We start from the raw sequence: 27,366 nt of genomic DNA, 5'->3' as shown, positions 1-27,366 counted from the left end.
GAAGGTATGGTAGGGGAGGGAGGTGCAGGGAAGGGGTTGGGGAGGGAGGGAGGTTGGCTGGCTGGCTCTGAGGGTGGAGAGAATGTCTTCTAGAAGGGCAGGAATTTGCAACTGCAGTGTGTGACCCGCCGCAGTTAGAACATTTAAGGGGGAGGTTGCAAGTGTTCCAGAAGTGGCCAGTTGCTGAACATCTGGAGCAGATTTGTGTGGAAGTGCATGAGATTTTGTCGTGGCCGAATTTGTAGCATTTCAGACATTGTGTGATGGGGTGAAAGTTTGGAGTGAAGAGAGTGTTTGGAGGAATGCGGATGATCTTGGCAAGGATTCCTTGATTAAAGAGTGTAGAGGCGTCAGAAGGATTTGAACAGTGGATTTTGAGGATGGTAGAGTTCTCAGGTCTGTAAATATCGTCAACAGAGACTTTGTTCTTAGTACTAATGTCTGTGTCATAGGCAGTCAGGAGAGAATAGTCTACATGTTTTGCGATCACTGTGCATTTGGCGCAGTGCTCAGGAGTCCAAATAATAGTGAAGTCTGCATTGAGAAGTTTTTGTCTGGTTTCGGTTGAGGTGTAAGTTTCATAAGAATGTCTGTCAGGAAGGAGTTTGAAGCCTGAGTTGGTTTTAAAGACTTTCAGCTGAGGTGCGCCAGTGATCTGGTACAATAAATTTCCAGGACAGATAGTGGCATGATCAGATTTAGAGTATTTGAGGTTAAGCGAGAAAGAATTGGGTTTGGAAGAGGTAGAGGCAGGAGTAGACAGAGTAGAGGCAGGTGTTGGCAGTAGAGGAGGATTGGTAAGGGGAAAGGAAGTGGAAGGCATTGAAGGCATCGTAAATTAGATGTGGCGGCCAAATCTGTGAGAATAATTGGCTAGGCAAGTACGTGTGAAGTAGATACACGTACTTGCCTGGTTATAACTTTCAAGTTTTCATGTGGAGTCCGTCGCTGGAGGCGCAGGACACTGAGGAGGTGAGCTGTAGCTTGATGGAGTACTGTATGCCTTGAACGGCGAGGAGAGGCAACACTGGCTGTTTGGCGTGCAAACCACACGTACAGGCTGAGGCGTGGAGACTTCAGACAGCAACAGGAGTGCAGAGGGAGGCTTCCTGCCCTTGGGTAGGCAGCAACCAACGCACCAATCCTGCTGGTCTAGACGAAGGTCCAGTAACCACCACTGGATGAAAAGAGGCAGCATTGGCTGTGAGCGGCGAGGAGAGGCAACACTAGCTGTATGGCGTTTAGACTACACGTACAGGCTGAGGCGTGGAGACTTCAGACAGCAACAGGAGTGCAGAGGGAAGCTTCCTGCCCTTGGGTAGGCAGCCACCGACGCACCAATCCTGATGGAGAAGACGAAGGTCCAGTAACCACCACTCTGAGGAAAGTCTCTCTCAACACGGGGTAATTAGAGAGGCGAGATCGTTGGTCGATGAAGGTGTGTGTGTGTGAGTCTCCAAGCAGAAACAAGGAGCCTGGCGCTTATATACTAACGTCAGGTGTAGCAGACGAGGGCATAGTCACTGGTAGGCGGGATTTCCCTGAGGACATGTACATAACCTTCACGACTACGACTACTACTACTACTACAACTAACCCATCTCTTTGGGAAGGACCTACTTCCACTAGGAAATCCCACCTATCAGTGACTATGCCCTCGTCTACTACACCTGACGTTAGTAATTAAGTGCCAGGTTCCTTGCTTCTGCTTCAGAATCTCCATGACTACGGTGCTCTTGGCACCTACTCCAGGGTTGAGGAACTGATTACCTCATCTTCTGTATATAGTCCTACTGTCTTCAAGTTATGTCCTGGAATTTGTATTGATAAAGCCACTGGATGGCGAAACGTCTACAATAAAGATACCAGATGTTGCACATGTGTCTTAATTTCATCTTGTCGGTATTATATACCCTTCTTGCACAAGAGGTAACTCACTTGGTGTAAAGGGGTCAAGACTTTTCAACAGTCTCCCTTCGTACATGATGGGATTTACCAGCAGACCTCAAGCCGTCTTCAAAACAAAACCTGACAAGTTAGGCAAGTCAGTTTTGGATCATTGCTAGCACCCTAACTGGGACAGGGTTGCAGGTACGATGATCCCTTGACTCTAAAAGTAATATACAGGTAGGGATCAGGCGGGAATGTTTATAATCTCAGGTCAGAATTTTACCCACTTGTTTTGTGTTTTGCTCAGTAATTCGTTGTTACACAGGTAAGGAGAACATATGTAGACAACAGAGCGTTAGCGTTCATGAAATTGAGTTTATAGTTGAATGTATTACCAACAGTGGTATAAACCTTGGTAATAAATGCCGACAAGTTGGTTTAGAAAGACACGTAAGCAAACACTATGACATATTTATTAGAAAACGTTTCGGTCCTGGGACCTTGATCACTTCTAACATACAGAGGTAGAAAGGCTATATATATAGGCGGAGAGTGAGGTGTGACGCACGTGACCTGAGGAATGTCATAAGAACATAAGAATGGAGGAACACTGTAGAAGGCCTACTGGCCCATGCGAGGCAGGTCCTTATCAAAACAACCTCTGCCTATGATGAGGACGGGTAGACGTTGAAATCATGTGATTCCTGTGTTGTTGGGTTGGTGGTGCTTAAGTATCATGTATGCCAATGTTTTTGAAATTTTGTAGTTTCCAGTGTTGCGTTCTATAGTGTCGGTGACGGCGATTAGTGAGGCTTCTAGGCACCGTCGGCGTCGGAGGTCTGGTTCGGTGAGAACGAGTTGTGCCTCATTCCAGTTCATCAAATGTCCCGTGGAGTCTCTGTGGAGGACACAGGCGTACCTTACATCGTCTCTGTTAGAGGCATTTCGATGCTCATTCAAGCGGACTGCAAGATCTCTGCCTGTCTCGCCTACATATTTCTTGGGACAGAACCCACAGGGGATAGTGTAGACGCCTGCTGTAGAAGTTAGAGGTGTGGGGCTGCGTTTCGTAGTGAGGTCTTTGATATATGATGTGTTTATGGTGGAAACGTTGATGTTACTCATAGCAAGTGCCCGGTGAGTATTCGTGGCAACATCACCACATGGGAGTACTATGAACTGCTTAGGGGGCTGTTCCATGGGCGGTTTGTTGAGAATAGCTTGTGCCTTAAGTCTGCAATCTCGGATGAAGAAAGATGGGAACTGAAGACGTGTAAAGGCTTGTGTTATGTAAGTGCATTCTTCTTCTAGAAAACAAGGGCTGGAGATGCGAAGAGCTCTCAAGAAGAAGCCAATGAGGACTCCTCTCTTAGTGCGGGTGTCTTGGTGTGAATAAAAATGTATAAGATCGTCCTTGTTGGTAGGTTTTCTATACACTTTGAAGAGAAGTTTGTCACTGTCGGGAGATCTGCACAGTAGAACGTCGAGGAAAGGAAGTTTGCCATCATTTTCGAGTTCAAGTGTAAACTTTATTGATGATTCAACTGCATTGATCTTGTTGAGAAGGGCCTGGATATTGAGACGTCTCGGATAGAAAACCAATACTACATCAACGTATCTTAGTCAGGTAACGGTGTTGGGAATGAGGGTGCTGAATTTCTCTGTCTCCAAGTTTTCCATGAAGAGGTTGGCAAGCACAGCACACTGAGCGGGCTGCCCATTGCCATCCCAAAGCACTGTTTGTAACAGTTTTCCTGATACTTGAAGTTGAAATTAACACAAAGTTCCACTAGATTGATGAAGTCTAGAAGAGGTAAAGGGAGGTCGTGGTTTTCAGTGAGCCTCTGTCTCAGAATGTTGATTGCAGCGTCAGTAGGAACTTGGTGAAGAGGGCTGTGACATCGAAGGAAGCCATGCTTTTGTTTTTGACATTCAGGTTGGAAATTCGGGAGAGAAGGTCACCTGAGTGCTTGAGGTGGGCTTGACTGATGGTGCCCAGAAGCGCTGAAAGGTATTTGGCAAGGTGGCCGGCTAGTCTGTGTGGTGCACTCCCTATGCCCGAAGTGATAGGCCGTAGTGGGATGCCAGGTTTGTGTGTCTTAGGAAGGCCATACAGACGTGCTGGTTTTGGTTGACCTGGTAAAAGTTTAAGTAGTTTTTTGCGTTGTTCTGATTTTCGTAAGATGCTACAAGCCTTTTGAAGAAAAGTCTGGGTACTTTGAAGTAGCACTGATTCTGATACAGGCTGGTATGTGTTGACATCGTTGAGAAGATTTAAAACTTTATTGTTGTAGTCGACAGTGTTGAGTAACACCACACCACCTCCTTTGTCGGCGGTTGTAATGACGATATCATCGTTGTTGGCCAAGTCCCTGAGTGCTTGGATGTATCTTCTGTGAATGACCGGTCTTGAAGGCTCAGTAGCTGCAGCAGTGATAATTCCTTGAACAAAGCCTTTTTGAAACTCGGAGCCTCCAAAAGGTTGGTTCTTGGTTACCATATCTACCAGATTATGTTTCTTGTTGATGCCGGTAGTAAACTTGAGCCCTAGGCTGAGGGCTTCTGTCTCGGTGACGGTTAGTGTATAGGAAGATAAGTTATTTATGATTTCTGGTCGTCCCATTTCGCTCCATTTGCTGTGGGAGCACAGGTCTTGTAGTTTTCGTGATAGCTTCAATTTCTGTTGGATGTTGGCAGTGGTAATTTGGCTGAGTATATATTCTGCAGTTCTTCTGTTAGGAGTAGGAAGTGAAGCACGAATCTGAGCGGCACGTAATGAGGTCTCCTTCTGAGCATGTCGCAGTTCATCCGAGCTTTCTCTAAGGTAAGCGTAAACAGCAGGAGAGAAAGGGTGTCTAGATGTGGTCAGTTGTCGAGGAGTGGACCGTGGTACCACCATCTCGGCAAGACAGTCTTCTAGGAAGATGTGTCGGTTCCGAAGACTATTAGCTTTGAGTAGGAGAGAAAGGTATTCTCTGTGTGCTATGTCCATAGCGTGTTGCAGTGTCAGACAAGATGGTATAAACCTTGGTAATAAATACCGACAAGTTGGTTTAGAAAGACACGTAAGCAAACACTATGACATATTTATTAGAAAACGTTTCGGTCCTGGGACCTTGATCACTTCTAACATACAGAGGTAGAAAGGCATTATATATATAGGCGGAGAGTGAGGTGTGACGCACGTGACCTGAGGAATGTCATAAGAACATAAGAACATAACAACAAGATCAATGCAGTTGAACCATCAATAAAGTTTACACTTGAACTCGAAAATGATGGCAAACTTCCTTTCCTCGACGTTCTACTGTGCAGATCTCCCGACAGTGACAAACTTCTCTTCAAAGTGTATAGAAAACCTACCAACAAGGACGATCTTATACACTTTTATTCACACCAAGACACCCGCACTAAGAGAGGAGTCCTCATTGGCTTCTTCTTGAGAGCTCTTCGCATCTCCAGCCCTTGTTTTCTAGAAGAAGAATGCACTTACATAACACAAGCCTTTACACGTCTTCAGTTCCCATCTTTCTTCATCCGAGATTGCAGACTTAAGGCACAAGCTATTCTCAACAAACCGCCCATGGAACAGCCCCCTAAGCAGTTCATAGTACTCCCATGTGGTGATGTTGCCACGAATACTCGCCGGGCACTTGCTATGAGTAACATCAACGTTTCCACCATAAACACATCATCTATCAAAGACCTCACTACGAAACGCAGCCCCACACCTCTAACTTCTACAGCAGGCGTCTACACTATCCCCTGTGGGTTCTGTCCCAAGAAATATGTAGGCGAGACAGGCAGAGATCTTGCAGTCTGCTTGAATGAGCATCGAAATGCCTCTAACAGAGACGATGTAAGGTAAGCCTGTGTCCTCTACAGAGACTCCACGGGACATTTGATGAACTGGAATGAGGCACAACTCGTTCTCACCGAACCAGACCTCAGACGCCGACGGTGCCTAGAAGCCTCACTAATCGCCGTCACCGACACTATAGAACGCAACACTGGAAACTACAAAATTTCAAAAACATTGGCATACATGATACTTAAGCACCACCAACCCAACAACACAGGAGTCATATGATTTCAACGTCTACCCGTCCTCATCATAGGCAGAGGTTGTTTTGATAAGGACCTGCCTCGCATGGGCCAGTAGGCCTTCTACAGTGTTCCTCCATTCTTATGTTCTTATGATATTCCTCAGGTTACGTGCGTCACACCGCACTCTCCGCCTATATATATAATGCCTTTCTACCTCTGTATGTTAGAAGTGATCAAGGTCCCAGGACCGAAACGTTTTCTAATAAATATGTCATAGTGTTTGCTTACGTGTCTTTCTAAACCATTACCAACAGTGCAGGTGTCCGACAGGTAAGGAGAACATTGCATATAGACAACAAAGAATTGGTCAGCCAGCAAGTATAAAGATCACACAGGGACGAGTAGCGTTGTCAGCTGCCTCTAATGTTTCACAAAAACAAACGTGTTTGTGTAAAAAGGTTAGTGACAAAGTTCTCTTGTGTATAGCTTCAGTGAAAGAGAAATGACATATGGCTGCCAGTAACAAGAGTATCCATGACCTTTGGTAAAGGCATCGTAACGCAATTGCCCTCGATGCAAAATATAATTTCCAATTCCCAGGTAAAGTAATTGATATATCTGGTGCAGAGGGAGAGGGAGGCATTGTGCACTTGTATACTGCAGCATCCCAGCTTTGTTGGGATGCTGCATCCTAACACACTTAAATTTTTAGCTTTATGTCCCAGTAAGAGAGAAATTATCGGACATTTCTCTACATCTTGTACACTAAGAGCTCCAAAATAAATATGGGTATATGTACACAGCAGTGGTTTCAAGTTGGAAAAATTCAGATTCAGGAAGGATATAGGAAAGCACTGGTTTGGTAATAGAGTTGTGGATGAGTGGAACAAACTCCCCAGTACAGTTCTTCAGGCTAAAACGTCGTGTAGTTTTAAAAATAGGTTATAATAAAGTTGGTAGAATTACCGACAATATGTAAAGTAAAAGGACACAAGTGCAACTAATGTGACATTTATTGTGGCAACGTTTCGCTCTTCAGGAGCTTTATCAAGCTTTATCAATGGCTTGATAAAGCTCCTGCAGAGCGAAACGTTGCCACAATAAATGTCACATTAGTTGCACTTGTGTCCTTTTACTTTACAAAAATAGGTTAGATAAGTACATGAGTGGGTGTGGATGGGTGTGAGTTGGACCTGACTAGCTTGTGCTGCTCCTTCCTTGAGTGGAGGTGACCAGACTGGGTGGGTCATTGGGCTAATACGAGAGGGGACATGGACCTGCTCCGCATGGGTCAGTAGGCCTGTTGCAGTGTTCCTTCTTTTTTATGTTCTTATGTATCCAGATCCAGCTTTTATTGGGACAACGTTTCGCTCATAGTAGAGCTTCATCAAGTCCTGCCTTGATAAAGTTCTACGGTTCATCAAGAACTGTAAGGAACCATCTATCACACCTTATCACCTCCATTAAATGGAAAAATAAAACACAAATGCAGTATAATACGATGTTTTATTGAGCACGTTTCACCACATGAGTATATATAGTGTGGAGAGTCAGGTGGAGAATGTTAGTACGTTTCACCACATAAGTATATATAGTGTGGAGAGTCAGGTGGAGAATGTTAGCACGTTTCACCACATGAGTATATATAGTGTGGAGAGTCAGGTGGAGAATGTTAGCACGTTTCACCACATGAGTATATATAGTGTGGAGAGTCAGGTGGAGAATGTTAGTACGTTTCACCACATAAGTATATATAGTGTGGAGAGTCAGGTGGAGAATGTTAGCACGTTTCACCACATAAGTATATATAGTGTGGAGAGTCAGGTGGAGAATGTTAGCACGTTTCACCACATGAGTATATATAGTGTGGAGAGTCAGGTGGAGAATGTTAGCACGTTTCACCACATAAGTATATATAGTGTGGAGAGTCAGGTGGAGAATGTTAGCACGTTTCACCACATAAGTATATATAGTGTGGAGAGTCAGGTGGAGAATGTTAGCACGTTTCACCACATAAGTATATATAGTGTGGAGAGTCAGGTGGAGAATGTTAGTACGTTTCACCACATAAGTATATATAGTGTGGAGAGTCAGGTGGAGAATGTTAGCACGTTTCGCCACATAAGTATATATAGTGTGGAGAGTCAGGTGGAGAATGTTAGCACGTTTCACCACATAAGTATATATAGTGTGGAGAGTCAGGTGGAGAATGTTAGCACGTTTCACCACATAAGTATATATAGTGTGGAGAGTCAGGTGGAGAATGTTAGCACGTTTCACCACATAAGTATATATAGTGTGGAGAGTCAGGTGGAGAATGTTAGTACGTTTCACCACATAAGTATATATAGTGTGGAGAGTCAGGTGGAGAATGTTAGTACGTTTCACCACATAAGTATATATAGTGTGGAGAGTCAGGTGGAGAATGTTAGCACGTTTCACCACATAAGTATATATAGTGTGGAGAGTCAGGTGGAGAATGTTAGCACGTTTCACCACATAAGTATATATAGTGTGGAGAGTCAGGTGGAGAATGTTAGCACGTTTCACCACATGTGTATAGTGTGGAGAGTCAGGCGGAGAATGTTAGCACGTTTCACCACATAAGTATATATAGTGTGGAGAGTCAGGTGGAGAATGTTAGCACGTTTCACCACATGTGTATAGTGTGGAGAGTCAGGTGGAGAATGTTAGCACGTTTCACCACATAAGTATATATAGTGTGGAGAGTCAGGTGGAGAATGTTAGCACGTTTCACCACATGAGTATATATAGTGTGGAGAGTCAGGTGGAGAATGTTAGCACGTTTCACCACATAAGTATATATAGTGTGGAGAGTCAGGTGGAGAATGTTAGCACGTTTCACCACATAAGTATATATAGTGTGGAGAGTCAGGTGGAGAATGTTAGCACGTTTCACCACATAAGTATATATAGTGTGGAGAGTCAGGTGGAGAATGTTAGTACGTTTCACCACATAAGTATATATAGTGTGGAGAGTCAGGTGGAGAATGTTAGCACGTTTCGCCACATAAGTATATATAGTGTGGAGAGTCAGGTGGAGAATGTTAACACGTTTCACCACATAAGTATATATAGTGTGGAGAGTCAGGTGGAGAATGTTAGCACGTTTCACCACATAAGTATATATAGTGTGGAGAGTCAGGTGGAGAATGTTAGCACGTTTCACCACATAAGTATATATAGTGTGGAGAGTCAGGTGGAGAATGTTAGTACGTTTCACCACATAAGTATATATAGTGTGGAGAGTCAGGTGGATAATGTTAGTACGTTTCACCACATAAGTATATATAGTGTGGAGAGTCAGGTGGAGAATGTTAGCACGTTTCACCACATAAGTATATATAGTGTGGAGAGTCAGGTGGAGAATGTTAGCACGTTTCACCACATAAGTATATATAGTGTGGAGAGTCAGGTGGAGAATGTTAGCACGTTTCACCACATGTGTATAGTGTGGAGAGTCAGGCGGAGAATGTTAGCACGTTTCACCACATAAGTATATATAGTGTGGAGAGTCAGGTGGAGAATGTTAGCACGTTTCACCACATGTGTATAGTGTGGAGAGTCAGGTGGAGAATGTTAGCACGTTTCACCACATAAGTATATATAGTGTGGAGAGTCAGGTGGAGAATGTTAGCACGTTTCACCACATGAGTATATATAGTGTGGAGAGTCAGGTGGAGAATGTTAGCACGTTTCACCACATAAGTATATATAGTGTGGAGAGTCAGGTGGAGAATGTTAGCACGTTTCACCACATAAGTATATATAGTGTGGAGAGTCAGGTGGAGAATGTTAGCACGTTTCACCACATAAGTATATATAGTGTGGAGAGTCAGGTGGAGAATGTTAGCACGTTTCACCACATAAGTATATATAGTGTGGAGAGTCAGGTGGAGAATGTTAGTACGTTTCACCACATAAGTATATATAGTGTGGAGAGTCAGGTGGAGAATGTTAGCACGTTTCGCCACATAAGTATATATAGTGTGGAGAGTCAGGTGGAGAATGTTAACACGTTTCACCACATAAGTATATATAGTGTGGAGAGTCAGGTGGAGAATGTTAGCACGTTTCACCACATAAGTATATATAGTGTGGAGAGTCAGGTGGAGAATGTTAGCACGTTTCACCACATAAGTATATATAGTGTGGAGAGTCAGGTGGAGAATGTTAGTACGTTTCACCACATAAGTATATATAGTGTGGAGAGTCAGGTGGAGAATGTTAGTACGTTTCACCACATAAGTATATATAGTGTGGAGAGTCAGGTGGAGAATGTTAGCACGTTTCACCACATAAGTATATATAGTGTGGAGAGTCAGGTGGAGAATGTTAGCACGTTTCACCACATAAGTATATATAGTGTGGAGAGTCAGGTGGAGAATGTTAGTACGTTTCACCACATAAGTATATATAGTGTGGAGAGTCAGGTGGAGAATGTTAGTACGTTTCACCACATAAGTATATATAGTGTGGAGTCAGGTGGAGAATGTTAGTACGTTTCACCACATAAGTATATATAGTGTGGAGAGTCAGGTGGAGAATGTTAGTACGTTTCACCACATAAGTATATATAGTGTGGAGAGTCAGGTGGAGAATGTTAGCACGTTTCACCACATGAGTATAGTGTGGAGAGTCAGGTGGAGAATGTTAGCACGTTTCACCACATGAGTATAGTGTGGAGAGTCAGGTGGAGAATGTTGTATTAGAGACGGTCCTGCACAGTTCCTCTCAAATACAACTTACCCAACATTCTCCACCCTATATTGTCACTCGTGTACTCTTTACCCAGGTTGATCTGTTTGTGACTTTATTAAGTCCACTGTGTGGGCGAAACGTCGTCAATCAAGGATCGCATTATAATGTATTAGTGTTTATTTTTCCATCGACTCTGTATTTTATACCATTTGTTTCCAACGTCCCACCATCACCACCACCTACCCCACCACTATCACCTACCCCTCCCCCTCACCACTATCAGAAACCCCCTCCACATACCCCACCTACCACCCCTCCTACTACCCCTCCTACTACTATCCTCCTCCTATCCTCCTACTACTATCCTCCTACTACTATCCTCCTACTACTACCCTCCTACTACCCATCACCTGCCACCACCTCCACCACAGCCAACACCATTACTAGAATTCTGGTTAACTCCACCCTCAGCCACCACCACCACCACAGCCAATTTAATTTCTTGTGTGGCCGCCACACTTTCTAAAATTCATTGGAGTAACTTGGCTGATGTTCAGTACCGTGTGGGACGTCAGTCAGGATCTCCACGGTGGAAATATAAACACATATGCAGTATAATGTGATCCTTTATTGACAACGTTTCGCCCACACAGTGGGCTTTTTCAAGTCACAAACAGATCTGATCTCCACGCTCACTCACCTTTCTCACATACCTCTAACCGCTTTCCAGAGTTCTTCTCTCCTTCAAGTCTCGCCTGACGCCATACCTAGTGTTGACTGTGTGAAATACAACAAAGAGGCACAATACCGTGACTGGAACAATACAACAATAACCTGCACATAGGAGAGAGGAGCTTACCACGACGTTTATGTCCGACTTGGACCATTTACGAGTCACACTGTGATTTGTAAATGGTCGATGTTGGACTAAAACGTCATCATAAGCTGCTGCTCTGTATGGTTAACCAGGCTGTTACTACCAGCAGCGCACTGGGCCACGTGATGTCGTACTTGCTGCTGATACTAGTTCAATTTCCTTTTAAATTTTCTGCATTTTTTGTAACACTGTTTCCGAGGATATTGACACAATATATTATAATTATAAAGTGGGCTTCACTGGGTTTGTCCTACACTTGATCCCACATCTTCCACTCCACTAAGTAGTATTGGCAGATTGTGGACTTGGCACTGAAATATTTGTTTATGTATATAAAAGCTTTCTCTCTCCTCAGGTTCAGCTAGTAAATTCAGAGTACCTTGAGGCGTTCCCAGTAGTTTGAATGATTTATTGACTTTATGTGGGCAGTAAATGACTTTGTACGTTTATCAGCTCTTGATATCTCTTGAAAGAAGCTGTGAGCAGAGAATAATGTTCCAGATGCGAGTGCTTTCAAGGGGATTTGAAAAGCATCATTATAATGCATGGTGTCTTTTTGGTATAAACCTTGGTAATAGATACCGACAAATTGGTTTAGAAAGACACGTGAGCAAACACTGCATACGTGGAGGGTGTTCCAGGGGGGTCAACGCCCCCGCCGCCCAGTCCTTGACCAGGCCTTAGAAAACGTTTCGGTCCTGCGACCTTGATTACTTCTAACATACAGAGGTACGAACGAAAGTTCAGGTAAGATCCCGAAAGGGATGAGCGAGGAAGACGGGACAGACGAAGAATAGTGCTGGAGAGGAGTGTTCTTAGTCGTAGAAATAGAGCCAGGGCTTATCCCAGCAGCGAGGCGATCGTGGGACAGATATTGAGAAGAGAAATTCAGGCTCCTCTGTTGGGACTCCGGTGGGGTGAGCGGGGAGGAAGGGACATACGACGTTTAGCGCTAGAGAGGAGTGTAGAACTGAGCCATGTCTTAACCCAAAAGCTAAGGCGAACGTGGGTCAGAGAATGGTACCTGTCAGCGAATCCAAGGTTATTTGTAAATAGGGTTAGGAGCAGGATCATGCAAGGAGTAGAAAAGGTTGTGTTGGTTTGTGGGTCTGCGAATGTCTTCGTCAAGGAGAGAGGTCCAGTAGTCATGTCGTGTCTCAAGTTTGTCTGTCAGTCACTGAGCGTCTTCCAGTACAGATTCAGCGCAGGGATGTCTAAATACAGAGGTTAAAAAGACAGCATATAAATAGGTGGAGAGTGAGGTGACACATGGTGACCTGATGAAAATTAAGACACTTGTGCAACATCTGGTTATCTTTATTGTAGACGTTTCGCCATCCAGTGGCTTTATCACTACAGATTCTTGGACATAATTAGAAAACAGATGAACTATATAGTCCATCTGTTTTCTAATTATGTCCAAGAATCTGTATTGATAAAGCCACTGGATGGCGAAACGTCTACAATAAAGATAACCAGATGCTGCACAAGTGTCTTAACTTTCATCTTGTCGGTAGTGTATACCTGTCTTGCACAACATGATGACCTGAAGAATGCCATATTGAGACGAGGACGGGTTGACAGTGGGATCATGTGACCCTCGTCTTGTTCAGAAGGTGTTGCTGTGTCTGGTTGAGTATCATGTATGCTCATGAACATCAAAATGGTATACAATACCGACAGGTTGTTAGGTAAGACACATATGCAACAGTTAGGCAACTTTATTCCGAAACGTTTCGCCTACACAGTAGGCTTCTTCAGTCGAATACAGAAAGTAGGCAGGAACAGTAGAGATGTGAAGACGGTGTAATCAGTCCACCCTTGAAGTCGTAGAATTTGAGGTTGTCAGTCCCTCAGCCTGGAGAAGTTCAGTTCCATAGTCATAGTTCCTGACTATGGAACTGAACTTCTCCAGGCTGAGGGACTGACAACCTCAAATTCTACGACTTCAAGGGTGATGGACTGATTACATCGTCTTCACATCTCTACTGTTCCTGCCTACTTTCTGTATTCGAGTAAGACACATGTGCAACATCTGGGTATCTTTATTGTAGACGTTTCGCCATCCAGTGGCTTTATCAATACAAATTCCAGGACATAAGTTGAAGACAGTAGAACTATGTACACGACTATGGTGCTGTTCGCACCTACTCCTAGGCTGAGGGACTGATTACCTCATCTTCTGTACATAGTTCTACTGTCTTCAACTTATGTCCTGGAATTTGTATTGATAAAGCCACTGGATGGCGAAACGTCTACAATAAAGATACCCAGATGTTGCACATGTGTCTTACTCTCATCTTGTCGGTATTATATACCATTCGTACATTTCTGTATTCGACTGAAGAAGCCTACTGTGTAGGCGAAACGTTTCGGAATAAAGTTGCCTAACTGTTGCATATGTGTCTTACCTTACATGTATGCTCATGTTTTTGAAATCTTGTAGTTTCCGGTATTATGATGTATGGTGTCGTGAGAGCGATTGGAGATCTCTAAGGCTTCTAGACATAGTCGGCTTCTAAGATCTTGCTCAGTGAGGACGAGCTGTGCCTCATCCCAGTTCATCAAATGCCCCGTGGAGTCCTGTGGAGGACACAGGCGTCTATGTTGCTGGCATTTTGATGTTTGTTCAGGCTGGCCGAAAGATTTCTGACTGTTTTCCCTACATATTTCTTGGTACAGTATCCACAGGGTATGGTACAGACGCCCGCTGTAGAAGTTAGAGATGTGGGGCTACGTTTCATAGTGAGGTTTTTGATAGATGTTGTGTTTATAGTGGTAACATTTATGTTGCTCTTAACAAGTACCTGGCGAGTATTCGTGGAACATCACTACATGGGAACACTCTGAACTGCTTAGATGACTGTTCCATGGAGGATTTGTTGAGGATAGCTTGTGCTTTGAGTCTGCAATCCTGGATGAAGAAAGATGGAAACTGAAGACGTGTAAAGGCTTGTTTTGTAGATACTGTACATTCGTCTTCAAGGAAACAAGGGTTGGAGATGCGAAGAATTCTCAAAAAGAAGCCAATACGGACAACTCTTTCAGTGCGGGTATAAGACCGTTCTTAAAGAGAAGTTTATCACTGTCGGGAGACCTGCACAGGAGGACGTCGAGGAAAGGAAGTTTACCATCTTTTTCGAGTTCAAGTGTAAACTTTATTGATGGCTCGACAGCATTGATCTTGTTGAGGTCGTGGATATTGAAACGTCAGAAAACTAATATATCGTCAACGTATTTTTGCCAGGAAACTGTGTTGGGAATGAGGCTGCTGAATTTTTCGGTCTCTAGGTTCTCCATGAAAAGGCTGGCGAGCACAGCACTGAGCGGGCTACCCATGACCATCCCAAAGCTTTGTAACAGTTGTCCTAACACTTGAAGAAGTTAAAATTAACACAAAGATCCACTAGACTGATGAAATTCTTTGTGATAAATGATTTAAGAAACCGACAAGTTGAAGATTGAGACACTTATGCAACATATGGGAATGTTTATTGAGGAAACATTTCGCCACACAGTGGCTTCATCAGTCCAGTACAAAGTAAAAAGGTGTAAGGAGAGGAGGAGTTTGAGGTAATCAGTCCCTCAGCCTAGAGTCGATGTTTTCAGTCCATCAATCTTGTAGAATGTACAGCACAGGGCCGTAGACGTGGCTTACATACTCTAGTCAGGTGAGGCGAATCAGTAGGAGGCGGGGTCATAGTAGTACCATCCACTAGTCGAAGTAGGTCTTCGTCCAAAGATTGGACAAGTTTTGAAGAATTCTTTGTACCAAGATCTTCCTGCTTCGCCTCACCTGACTACAGTATATAAGCCACATCTACGGCCCTATGCTGTACATTCTAGAAGATTGATGGACTGAACACATCGACTCCAGGCTGAGGGACTGATTATCTCAAACTCCTCCTCTTCTTAGAAAATGAGATTCTGCTCTTGACTCTCGCCCAGGCAGGTCATAGCAGCTCTCCTTACTCTGTCTCCCTACGATCCCCGTTGGGGAGGGGAACCTTTACCAGCGTCGTCTTCGCCTTGACTTACACGATGAGCTACGCAGATCGTGTAAAGATCAAACCAACAAACGGTACCATTGATGATTCAACGAAGATTGCTCTTGCAACTATTGTTCAAGGAGCACTGCAAGTAAAATTCAACACCATATTGTCACTGAAAGAAGCATTCATTGTTGTGTGTCACGATGATGCTGAAGCAGAGAAGTTACTTACTGCAGAAGCCACCACTACTCTTACTGCTCAAGGGTTTACTGTTACATCATCTCCTGCCCTCAGGGCAAGGAAATCAGTATTCCTTAAAAAACTTGACAAGATTCTGACTTTTCAATCAACTGCTGAACTCAAGTCATCCATCGAGACGCAAAATACTTGGGCTACTGTTGACAGCATTACAAAAATCCCAAATGCAACGTCCATGCTCAAGGTCACCTTCACCGACGTGAACATGGCTGCCACTGCTCTGAACGAAGGTCTTGCTGTCTACTACTACTATATCAGTCCTACCTACATTGAAGCAGAGAGATACCACTACATTCAACATTGCTGGAACTGTTATTCATACCATCACACCACCAAAGCATGTCCAGTAAAAGACAAGAAGTTCTGCACTACATGTGGTAGTGAGGGACACACCTTCAGTTCCTGCAACGCTGCTGCTCCATCACAACCAGCGTGCTTAAACTGCAAGAGTAATGACCACCATACACTGGCAGCAAAATGTCCTACAAGAAAGGATATTATGAAGAAAACACAAGATGCAGCAAAGAAAAAACCTACAAGCAACACTCCAACGTATGCAGCAATTGCAAAGATACAAGCAAACACTACAAAATTACTTCAAGCATCTACTCAGCCCGCCTCCACCATCATCACTCCTCCAACATGTGACGTAACCAAGATCCACTACTGCTTACTATACGCTCACATGCAGAACATGGCTGTACCTGGATCCTTTAACTCTACCATCAACGAGTTATTTGCATTAAATAATATGCCTTCATTTACATTTCCAGCATCTCCACCTTCTGAAGAAATTCTCAAATTCACCAAAAACTTAATCGCCAACTCTTCTGCAGAAGTTCCATCAACACCACCAACTAGTGACGTCAGTCCAACAACGACCAATGAGAATCCTCCACCGCCACCACCTCTCACTGAATCCAACCAATCAGAAGCCTTACCACCAGAAACATCATCTAATTCGTCTACTGAAGTTGAAAACGAAGCAACACCACCTTCCTCTACTCCACCACCGCCTTCTCTACTTAGCTCACATCGATTACCTGGAACACCATGGGTTAAACACAAAGGACTCTTATTCTACACCACGAGGCTATACCCTGCAAGCATGACTCGCCTAGAACTCATCCAACATCTCCAAGACAACACTGTATCGTACCAAAGCGAAGAAAGACCATTCCCTACCTACAACCAGATACTCCACCAACTCCAAACCAACGAATACTACTACAGCTCTCCCATAAGTGTGATACAACTCTCTCGAAAACAATTTACCGCACTGATAAACGGTTTAAGACCATAACCAACTCATCCTGCTTGCTGCCTTCTGACACTCCCAGCTCCTACCGCTGCCTTCGCCATCCTCTCCTAGTGAGCCAAGCAATGACATCAGTCAAGCCTCTCTATCTACGTCTCCAGTACTTTTGTACCACATGTCCCAAAGTGGTTGGGCCACTTGCCTTGATTCCTCCTCTTCCCCTCCTCCCCATCCTTTTCCAGTTATTTCCATCCTTCCTTATCCTTCTTCCTTCCCATCTTACGACAGCTCTCGTCGTCCTCGATCTCGATCTCGATCTCGATCTCCTCTTCTTACATCTATCTACTTTGTATTGGACATGAAGTCACTGTGAGGCGAAACGTTTCCTCAATAAAGATTCCCATATGTTGCATAAGTGTCTCAGTCTGATGAAATCCTGAAGAGATAATGGGAGGTCATGGTTATCGGTGAGCCTCTTGTCTCAGAATATTTATTACAGCATCAGTAGTAACAATGGTAAAGAGTGTTGTGACATCGAAGGAAGCCGTCACATAAGAACATAAGAACATAAGAATGTAGGAACACTGCAGAAGGCCTACTGGCCCATACGAGGCAGGTCCTTATCAAAACGACATCTACCTAAAGCTACTCAAGAAACAACTCCCGCACCCCCCAACACCAATCAAACCCAGCCCCTCCCACTCATATATTTGTCCAGTCTCTTCTTAAAGCTACCCAAGGTCCTAGCCTCTATCACCCCACTGGGAAGACTGTTCCACGCATCTACAACTCTGTTAGAAAACCAGTACTTACCTATGTCCTTTCTAAATCTAAATTTATCCAACTTAAATCCATTATTCCTGGTTCTTACCTGGTTCGGCACCCTCAGTACTTTATTAATGTCTCCCTTGTTTATGCCCGTCATCCACTTATACACTTCAATGATATCTCCCCTCATTCTACGCCTCTCCAGAGAGTGGAGATTTAAGGCTTTAAGTCTATCTTCATACGGGAGGTTCCTTACACAGTAAATCATTTTAGTCATTCTTCTCTGTATGTTCTCTAATGAGTCTATGTCCATCCTGTAGTAAGGGGACCAAAACTGAGCAGCATAATCTAAATGAGGCCTCACTAGTGATGTATAGAGCTGTAAAATAACTTTTGGACTTCTGTTACTTATACTTCTTGAGATACTTATACATAATGCTGAAAACTACAAAATTTCCGAACATTAGCATATATGATACTCAGCCAGGCAAAGCACCACCTACCTAGCAACACAGGAGTCGTATGATCCAGTTGTCTACCTATCCTCATCCCAATATGGCATTCTTCAGGTCACCATGTGTTACATCTCACTTTTCGCCTATATATAATGTGTTTTTAATCTCTTCCACTGCATCCACCTTCAATCATACCTCCTGCACCGCTTTAAACACCTCATCCAGGACCAACTCTACCGCCTCGAGACGTAAACCACTCAAACCCCAAACCAGCCCCAACCTTTGATAGATAAAAGAACAGCAAACTCTCACAACCCAGATCCACCTCCTTCCCTTACAGGAAGCGGGCACTTGACTATACGTATAAACACATTTCCCATGATGGCACCATCATCATGGGAGTTCGCCCTAACCTCTCCCCTGACATTAACTTTGTAGTGACGAACCCATTAAATAATGTTTAAGGTAATTCAGTTTAACGTACATTCTTACTTAGCAATCAGACACCTAATGGCCAAGTTCCTTGAGGCAGAGAAGCCATATGTTGTCTTGCTCAACAGCATCTGCTGCCTCAGAACCCCTCAACGAGTTCACCATTATAGTTACACTACACAACAGTCTCCCTGTGACCCCCACTATGGTGTTGTCATTCTTGTTAACTCTAACGTAAAACACGAATTTCTCCCAATTCCATTCACTCACCAACACTGTCCTGCAGTCAGAATACACACCCACCTTGGGCCCTTCATCTTTTTCACCACCTACACACGTCCCAACACTCATCTCAACATACACGGTCTCTCCTTAGTCTTCAACCACACCAATACACCTACATACCTTCTAGCAGATATGAATGCTATACACATCGCCTTTCACAACACCAGTAACAACCAGCTCGATATACAATTACACAACTTTACTAACCACAAACACCTGATTCACCTTGGCCCAGACTTCAACACCTACAGTCACCAGGGCTAAGGCAAACCTTACATTCTGGCTAACCGAGGTAGCTCCATTTTTCAACACTACATCTCTCCTGGTCCTATTACAGGTTCTGATGATATCCCAGTCATCTTACACATCTCTTCAAATCCTATCCTCATCCCAACCGCACCTTCCTTCTCCTACAAGAACGCTGACTGGGAAGCCTTCAAACAACACAAATAATAATAACCTTACCTGTGACTATAACAACAAACCCATCTCTGTCATTGACACTCAACTTGGTCTCATTCAGGACACCATTACACAAGCAGCCAACACAGCAACACCAAAGAAAACTCACACCACTCGATACTCTTTCAAACCCTCTCTCAGAACAAGAACATTACTTATCTGCTACCACAACCGCTTCATCCACAACACATACAGATCTAATCAAGTCAGAAACAACATTCTACACAGCCTTGACGAAGACCACAACACCCACTGGTCACAGCTCATCCTACAAGCAGACAAACAGAAAATTACAGACCCAAGAGCCTTCTGGAACTTCATTAAGAAAATCAGAGGTTCTGCTCCCACCAACAAATTCAAACACATCGCCCACAACACATACATCACAGACCCACAGGCAGCAACAAACATCTTCAAACACATCTGGGAGAACATCTTTCACCCTCACCCACTTCATCCTAACACTAATCAACACATACAACACACACACACACACACACACACACACACACACACACACACACACACACACACACACACACACACACACACACACACACACACACACTCACCTCCACACAGGAACTCGACACACCTTTCACTAACCCAAACATTAAAACTCTCCTCAGATACTTCCTCCCAAGGCTCCTGGTGCCTCTGGCCTAAACCATATTATCTTAAAACACCTCCCAGACCTCACTGCCTACACAAACCTCCTCAACGTTTCCCTTGCTTCTGGACACTTTCCTTCCATCTTCAAAGCTACTACTGCTATCTTCCTACCTAAACCCAATAAAGACACCACTGACTCTAAAAACTATCGCCCTATCAGCCTCCTCGAAACTTTAGGCAAACTCTTTGAAAAACTCGTCAACCTTCGCCATCGAAGATACCTTGAACACGACTCTTTCCTCACTGATTGCCAGTTTAGCTTCAGATCACTCCGTTCCACACAAGATACCATTATCATTCTCAACTACATTCTCATTAACACTAAACAAGGAAACAAGACAGCCCTGGTTGCAAAAGACGTCGGAAAAGCTTTTGACACAGTCTGGCACAACAGGCTAAAACACAAGCTCTACTCTAACTTTAATCGGCCTCTCACTATTCATAAACATTGTAACTTATTAGATGCCCGTACCATGAGGATTAAATTCCAAGGCTGTTAATCTATTTCACACTAAATCCTGGAGTACCCCAGGGATCTGTCCTCTCCTCTACCCTCTACATTTTGTACACTAACGACATACCAACACCTGTATACCACAGCACCATCACTCTAGCCTTTGCAGACATTACACAGCTCATCACTCACTCCAGCATAGATACACTCACACACAAAATGAGGTCAACAGGATAGCCTTCTGGGAAAAAAATGGAGGATCAAATCCAATGCTGCAAAATCCAGCATTACATATTTCAGTTACAGGAAACGTGATCCTCCATTACCTGTCGAGCTCAGAACAGCTAACACCCGCACTTACTTCCCCATCACAAAGTCTACCACTGTCCTCGGGGTCAATCTTGACCACCACCTTCATACACACACGCACACCCACTCAAAGCATGCTTTAGCTAGTAAAGCTCTAACAGGTCTCTACAAGATACGGCATACCTCACAACGTACCAAACTACACCTCTACAAAACTCTAATACGACCTCTGATTACTTTCCTCAGGCCCTCTCGTGCAGCTAAGACCAACAAACTTAGACTGCAGCGTATCCAGAACAAGGCTCTGTGCTGGGTGTTTAATGTCAGCTGGGATGACTTCGCCACAAAGGAGTCACTCCATGCCTAGTCCAACATCCCTGCGCTGAATGTGTTCTGGACGATGCTCAGTGACAGGCAGATTGACAAACTAGAGACACTACATGACTACTGGTCCTCTCACCTGGACGAATACATTTACAGACCTGCAAACTCACACGATATATTCTTCTCCTTGTATGACCCTGCTCTTAACCCTATTTATAGTTAACTTCTGCTCTCACTAACCTGTCTTAACAGGTGTGGACCTCAAAAGATGTACCTTTTAAAATCTCCCTCCTTGCATCACCATTGAATTTTCTCACTGGTACCTGCGCATGTTCGTTTTGGCATCCACCCAATCAGTTTTGCTGTATCAGTCCTCCTCGCCACACCAGTCTCTGACCCAAGATCGTATTAGCTACTGGGTTAAGCCCTGGTTATTAGCTACTGGGTTAAGCCCTTGTTATTAGCTACTTGGTTAAGCCCTGGTACTGTCCCTTCAACTCATAACCTTCCTCTCACCAACCTCCTCTTCCACTTTCCCCACTTCCCCGCTCACCTCACAAGGCTCTTACCTATACTATCTTGATCTTGATCTCTGTATCTTAGAAGTAATCAAGGTCCCAGGATTGCAACATTTTCTAATAAATATGTCCCAGTGTTTGCTCACGTGTCTTTCTAAACCATGATTTCTCTTTGTTTTGAAAGTTCTCTTAATGTTATCCGTTATTTTCTTAGCCTGTGAGACTGTTACCTCGTTTTGTTCTCTGGAAAGGTCACTGAACGTGGTTACTCTTAGATGCGAGGGTGAGATGGTGTCTCAGTGCAGCGATGGGTATTATATCCAATGGGAGCTTTTATTTAGCAAATCTTGAAGGACTGATAAAGCTTTACATGAAGACAAAGGTTCCATCAACAAAAGCTTACCCTTGCATGTGTCGTTTACTCCATGATTACTCCTCGATCTTTATACGTTCTTTTCTGTTTTGGTCTGGCTTCATTTTGAATCCTGTGTTCATCTTTACATCTCTGTTCTTTCCATATTTAGGTAGAATTTGTTATCATTCACTGTTGTGCTATTTTCTTTTCTGTGAATGAGATTGAGTGGGTTGTAGTTTGTGAGATACATGTGACGGGTGTCGAGGGTGAGTGTACCCTCCCTGCCTAGCCTTAGGCTAGGTTTCGTTTTTTGGCTGCCTCTTTAATCAGGCACAATTCCTTTCTTATGGCTGTGTTGTGGTTGTGGTAGTGGGTGTGGCGTCATATGTGGTAGTGGGTGTGGCGTCATGTGTCTTAGTGGGTGTGGCGTCATGTGTGGTAGTGAGTGTGGCATCATTTCTTAGTGGAGGCATCTGTGGTAGTGGCTGTGAAGGCGCATCCTCTACTCGAACTTATCTCACTGCTGACAGAAAGAGGTGCATTCAGCGGCACATCGATCTGAAGCCAGGAAAGTGATGAAGTCGGGGGAGTGGAAGAGAGAGAGGGAGGGGGGGGTGAGGGAGGAGGAATGAAGGGTGAAGGAGAGATTGTTGAAGACTGCTCGAAGTCCAATGTTCCCTGGGGACTAGCTTGTATCAGACTGTGGCTAGATTACCTCAAAGTCTGCTCTGTTGGCTGCTTAAGCTAGCTTACACCACTGAATTTACTCTTGAAAGTAAGGTTATTTTATTTTTTATTAACATCGGCCGTTTCCCAAGTTATTGTGGCTTAAAAAAGAAAACCTTTCATCATCATTCACTCCATCACTGTCTTGGCAAAGGCGCGCTTACGCTAGTTATAAAGCTGCAACATTAACACCCCTCTAGAGTGCAGCACTGTACTTCCCATCTCCAGGACTCAAGTCCAGCCTGCCGATTTCCCTGAATCCCTTCATAAATGTTACCTTGCTCACACTCCAACAGCATGTCAAGTCCTAAAAAGCATTTGTCTCCATTCGCTCCTAACACACTCATGCATGCTTGCTGAAAGTCCAAGTCCCTCGCACACAAAACCTCCTTTACCCCCTCCAACCTTTCCTAGGCCGACCTTTACCCCGCCTTCCCTCCACTACAGATTTACACACACTCGAAGTCATTCTATTTCGTTCCATCCTCTCTACATGTCTGAACCACATCAACAACCCTTCCTCAACCCTCTGCATAATAGTTTTGGTAATCCCGCACCTCCCCCTAATTTCCAAACAACGAATACTGCATTATTTTCACACCACACATTGCCCTCTTATGTTGATACAGCTATGCAGGTGTTCTCTTAAATGTATGCTTCTGGACGTTGGATGAAACACACGTGCAATACCTGATGAAGTTACGCCAACTATTTTTTTTGCAACATGGTCTTAATACAGATGGTCAGTTATTGCACATGTCCTATTCATCAACTTGTCAGCATTGTATACCATTAATGTAATGGTACATTAATGGATTCTTGTTGACGGATGGTATCAAGTACCGTCAAGTATGTTTATAATATCTGTGAAATACAGTTAAGTGTCTCATTAAGTCCTATTACTACGCTTGTGTGTTATTAATTACTGGCCTCTCATTAATTTGTGTTAGTTCCTCGGCACTATGGGCAAATTCTCGTTTGATTCCCCATTGTGCCGCTTACGGGTTTTCAACGTTTTGACAAACTGAACACAAATATTAAACAAAGTCCAGCATCATCAGAGTAATAAGTTTAGTACCCCAAGGCGCGGTCCTTGTGCCTTTATTGTTTATCCTCAGAGCAGACATAGATAAAAATGCGTTATACAGTCAACTGAAGGATGTTTTCGGGGGTTAACGCCTCCGCGATCTGGTCTCAGACTCTGCTTCCTGGTAGCTCAAGGCCTGATCAACCAGACTGTTTTCACCTGGTCACACACAGTCCAGTGTACGAGCCCGGCTGTATCATCTTGAATTATCTTCAAAGGGTAACTTTACCCATTATTTGTGTATTGATGTTGTTTATCAGGTGCACGGCCACACCCCAGGTTAACAAACTAATGAGACGGTGCCGGTGCATGTAGCGCGCATGCGCACCAAAGCCTCTTCAAATGAGGAATTTGAAGGAGTGTATCAAATTTCCTCTTTAAGACAGGGATCTTTTGACATTTCCTGTTCCATATAAAGAGTGTTGTAGAATCTTGGACCTTTATACCTACGGAGTTATCTCTTAGTGTACGTATTGCATTGGTTTGTTGCGCCTACCTGTGTTAAGGTATTTTCCACATGTAAATACTGATACAGTATATTTTCTGGCCCGCTCCCCACATACTACACGTTGAAAACCTTAAGGCGCTCCTAATAATTTGGGAGTTTGAATTAATACGAGGGCTCTGGTGGTTAACGCTCTTGCTTCACACGGTGAGGGCCTGGGTTCGATTCCCAGCCAGAGTAGAAACATTGGACGTGTTTCTTTCCACCTGTTGTCTATGTTCCCCATCAGTAAAATGGGTACCTGGGTGTTAGTCGACTGGTGTGGGTCGCATCCTGGGACACTGACCTAAGGAGGCCTGGTCACAGACCGGGCCGCGGGGGCGTTGACCCCCGGAACTCTCTCCAGATCTCCAGATAATACGGCAGTAAAAAATATTGAGTATTTTTCAGATTTGCAGTTTCACTTGCTTTATATGGAACTTCTAGCGTAGCTTCATGTTCGGGTCTAAAGAAAAGTAGTTATCGAAGGAGTATCATTAGCTTTGCATATCTCGTTTTTAAAGTTTTTGTTATCCAGCCTATCATTTCCCTTGCAGTTGTAATAGTTACGCTGTTGTGTTCCTTGAATATAAGCTCTACACAATTGTCATCAAAGATTTGTTAAGTTATACCATGAATTAAGGAAAGATTCTAGGCTTCACCTTACGAAAGCAGACAAAGCAAATACGATAGTAATTATGGACAAGGTTTCCTAATAAATGTCTTAAGCGTTTTGCATACCTGTCATATCCAGAAGCATTTGGCACTGGTCCAGTTGTTGTGATTCAAGAGAGACGAGTGACCTGTTCTAAGCCATGTTGTCCTGGGTTGAGATGACTATACAGTGTGTTCACTAATCAGCTAGTTATCCAGTTCTGGTATTACACCGAGGTACACAAAGATAGACATCAACCCTTACTTTGATGTATCTTTTGCGAGTTTCGAGATTTTCCTACTCCCGGAGCCCAGCAGTGGGCCAGGCTTGTCTGGTGTCTGCCTGTCCAACCCGGCTGTTACTGTAAGCAAAAGTAAGCAGAAACACCCGTTTCTGTAACAGTTGTACCTTTTCTTGAGATGTTTTAGCAGATGCGAGTCGATAGCAAATTCTCATGTATCTTCAGGAATCCACGAGCCCAATCAGTGCCCGGAAGATTATCGTCAATCTCTGATACAACTCTTTGATTGCCTTCCAGGTAGTCTGACAAAGTTTATCAACTCACTGACATAGAAAGTCATTCCAAAATTACCTGGAGAAGCTACGTTTAGCGCTATTGCCATTTTTTTGCGCTTTGAAAGAGCTCCGTTTTCCTTCCTGGCTTTCGGTATGTTTTGGGACCTTTCAGCGAAACACTGCTGCAGACTTGTCTCGGGTATCTTGTACTACTTTACTGCATCTCTGTGACATGTCTTTTGACAGTGCTGCCAAGTCATTCGCCTGTCCTCTTCAAAGTATTATATCTGTGTGTTCTTTCTGTAATACGTGCGCACCTTCCTGCAGACCAGAGAAACAGTTGTGTACCAAATACCGTATATCATATAACAGAGTTAATATTGGAGGCCTCATATAAATATGACATAAAACAGTTAATATTGGAAGTCTCAAATGCTCCTTCAGGTGGTCTCATTTGAGTCTAACTTCAAGCTTTCATATAACTTAAATTACTGACGTACCTGAGACTCTCCGAACTCATCAAGGGTAACAACAATGTAAATTCTGGAAGACGCTTCTGCATTTAAAGTACTTAAGATATTATGTACTACGTAAATACACCAGAAATAACCGAAAATGAAAAAAACCAATATAAAACATGTATTAGTAATAAAGATTTTTTTAATATTACACTGATTTATGCTACTAATCTATTTAAACTAAACGCGAGACTGTGTGTGTGTGTGTGTGTGTGTGTGTGTGTGTGTGTGTGTGTGTGTGTGTGTGTGTGTGTGTGTGTGTGTGTGTGTGTGTGTATTTAAGCAATAGATGCAAAACAATGACGGGCAATTGAATGATAGCTTTAGGATTTTCGTGTTACAATCAGCACATCATCAGGAGTTTGCAGTGTTGCATAAATGAGTAGGAAGTTCAAGCAGATTAGTTCAGGAAAGCATTCTAACTCGTTCCCTTGAACTAATCTGCTTGGACTTCCTACTCGTTTCTGCAACATTACAAGCTCCTGGTGTTGATTGTAACACGAAAGGCCTAGAGCTATAATTCAACTCACCCTGTGGTTGTTTTGCATATTAATTTAAAAGCCATTTCCTCTAGTTTAAGTTGCGTTGGTCTGGTGTAGCTCACTTGACGGTTTAGGAGCAGACCCTCACTGATCATCCATGTATATATTAGGAAATCTCTCTTCTTAACACTCTATCAAAGACATTTTAAGCATCAATATGACTAGTGTGTAATATTTCTGTTCTACTGCCTCGTATGTGAGGCTTACCTGCAGATTTACCTGTAGTTGGTTTGTGGTAGTGGGAACCTGAAGGTTACTTGAGAACGATTCCGAGGGTCACCCCTCCCCCCTCGGTCCCCCGTGGTGTGTTTCCAGGACAAATTTCCTGGTTGACTGCCTGATCAACCACTTTCTTGGTGATAGGCGCAATTAGGCCAACAGAGGCATCACAGTCGGGCTGATCAGGAACTAAAGTGAAGAAGTTATCATCCAGTTCTCTTCTGAAGAGAGAGAGAGAGAGAACACACACCCCAGAGAACCTCCTGACTGGCTCTGGCACTCGGGCTGCGGCCTGGGTGCCGGGAGTGGCTCGGGTTGAGCAGAGCTTTTGAGGGTTGAAAGCCTCATAGCAGCGAGAACACCAGTAATAACATCATTGGAACCCAAGTCGTGCTGTACCCCTACAGGGCGTCCACCACGATTGTAGCTAACTGTTACCACTAGTGCTGAAGATAGCTCATTGTGCCCTTGTTATAGGACTCACTGTCCCTGCCATAGGACTGTAAACGGTACGCCACTTGACCTGAATGCTCAGCGTGCC

General features: G+C 43.8%; 1 protein-coding gene across 3 annotated transcripts in view; it reads left to right on the top strand.

The window, feature by feature from the left end:
• Positions 1–27,366, top strand: part of LOC128684855 (uncharacterized) — a 503,715-nt gene that overhangs the window by 185,003 nt on the left and 291,346 nt on the right. The window lies entirely within an intron of this gene.

Source organism: Cherax quadricarinatus, chromosome 5 (assembly GCF_038502225.1).
Source record: "Cherax quadricarinatus isolate ZL_2023a chromosome 5, ASM3850222v1, whole genome shotgun sequence".
NCBI lineage: Eukaryota > Metazoa > Arthropoda > Malacostraca > Decapoda > Parastacidae > Cherax > Cherax quadricarinatus.
Note: the sequence above shows the minus strand (reverse complement) of the source record. Positions and strands in the feature narration are given on the sequence as shown.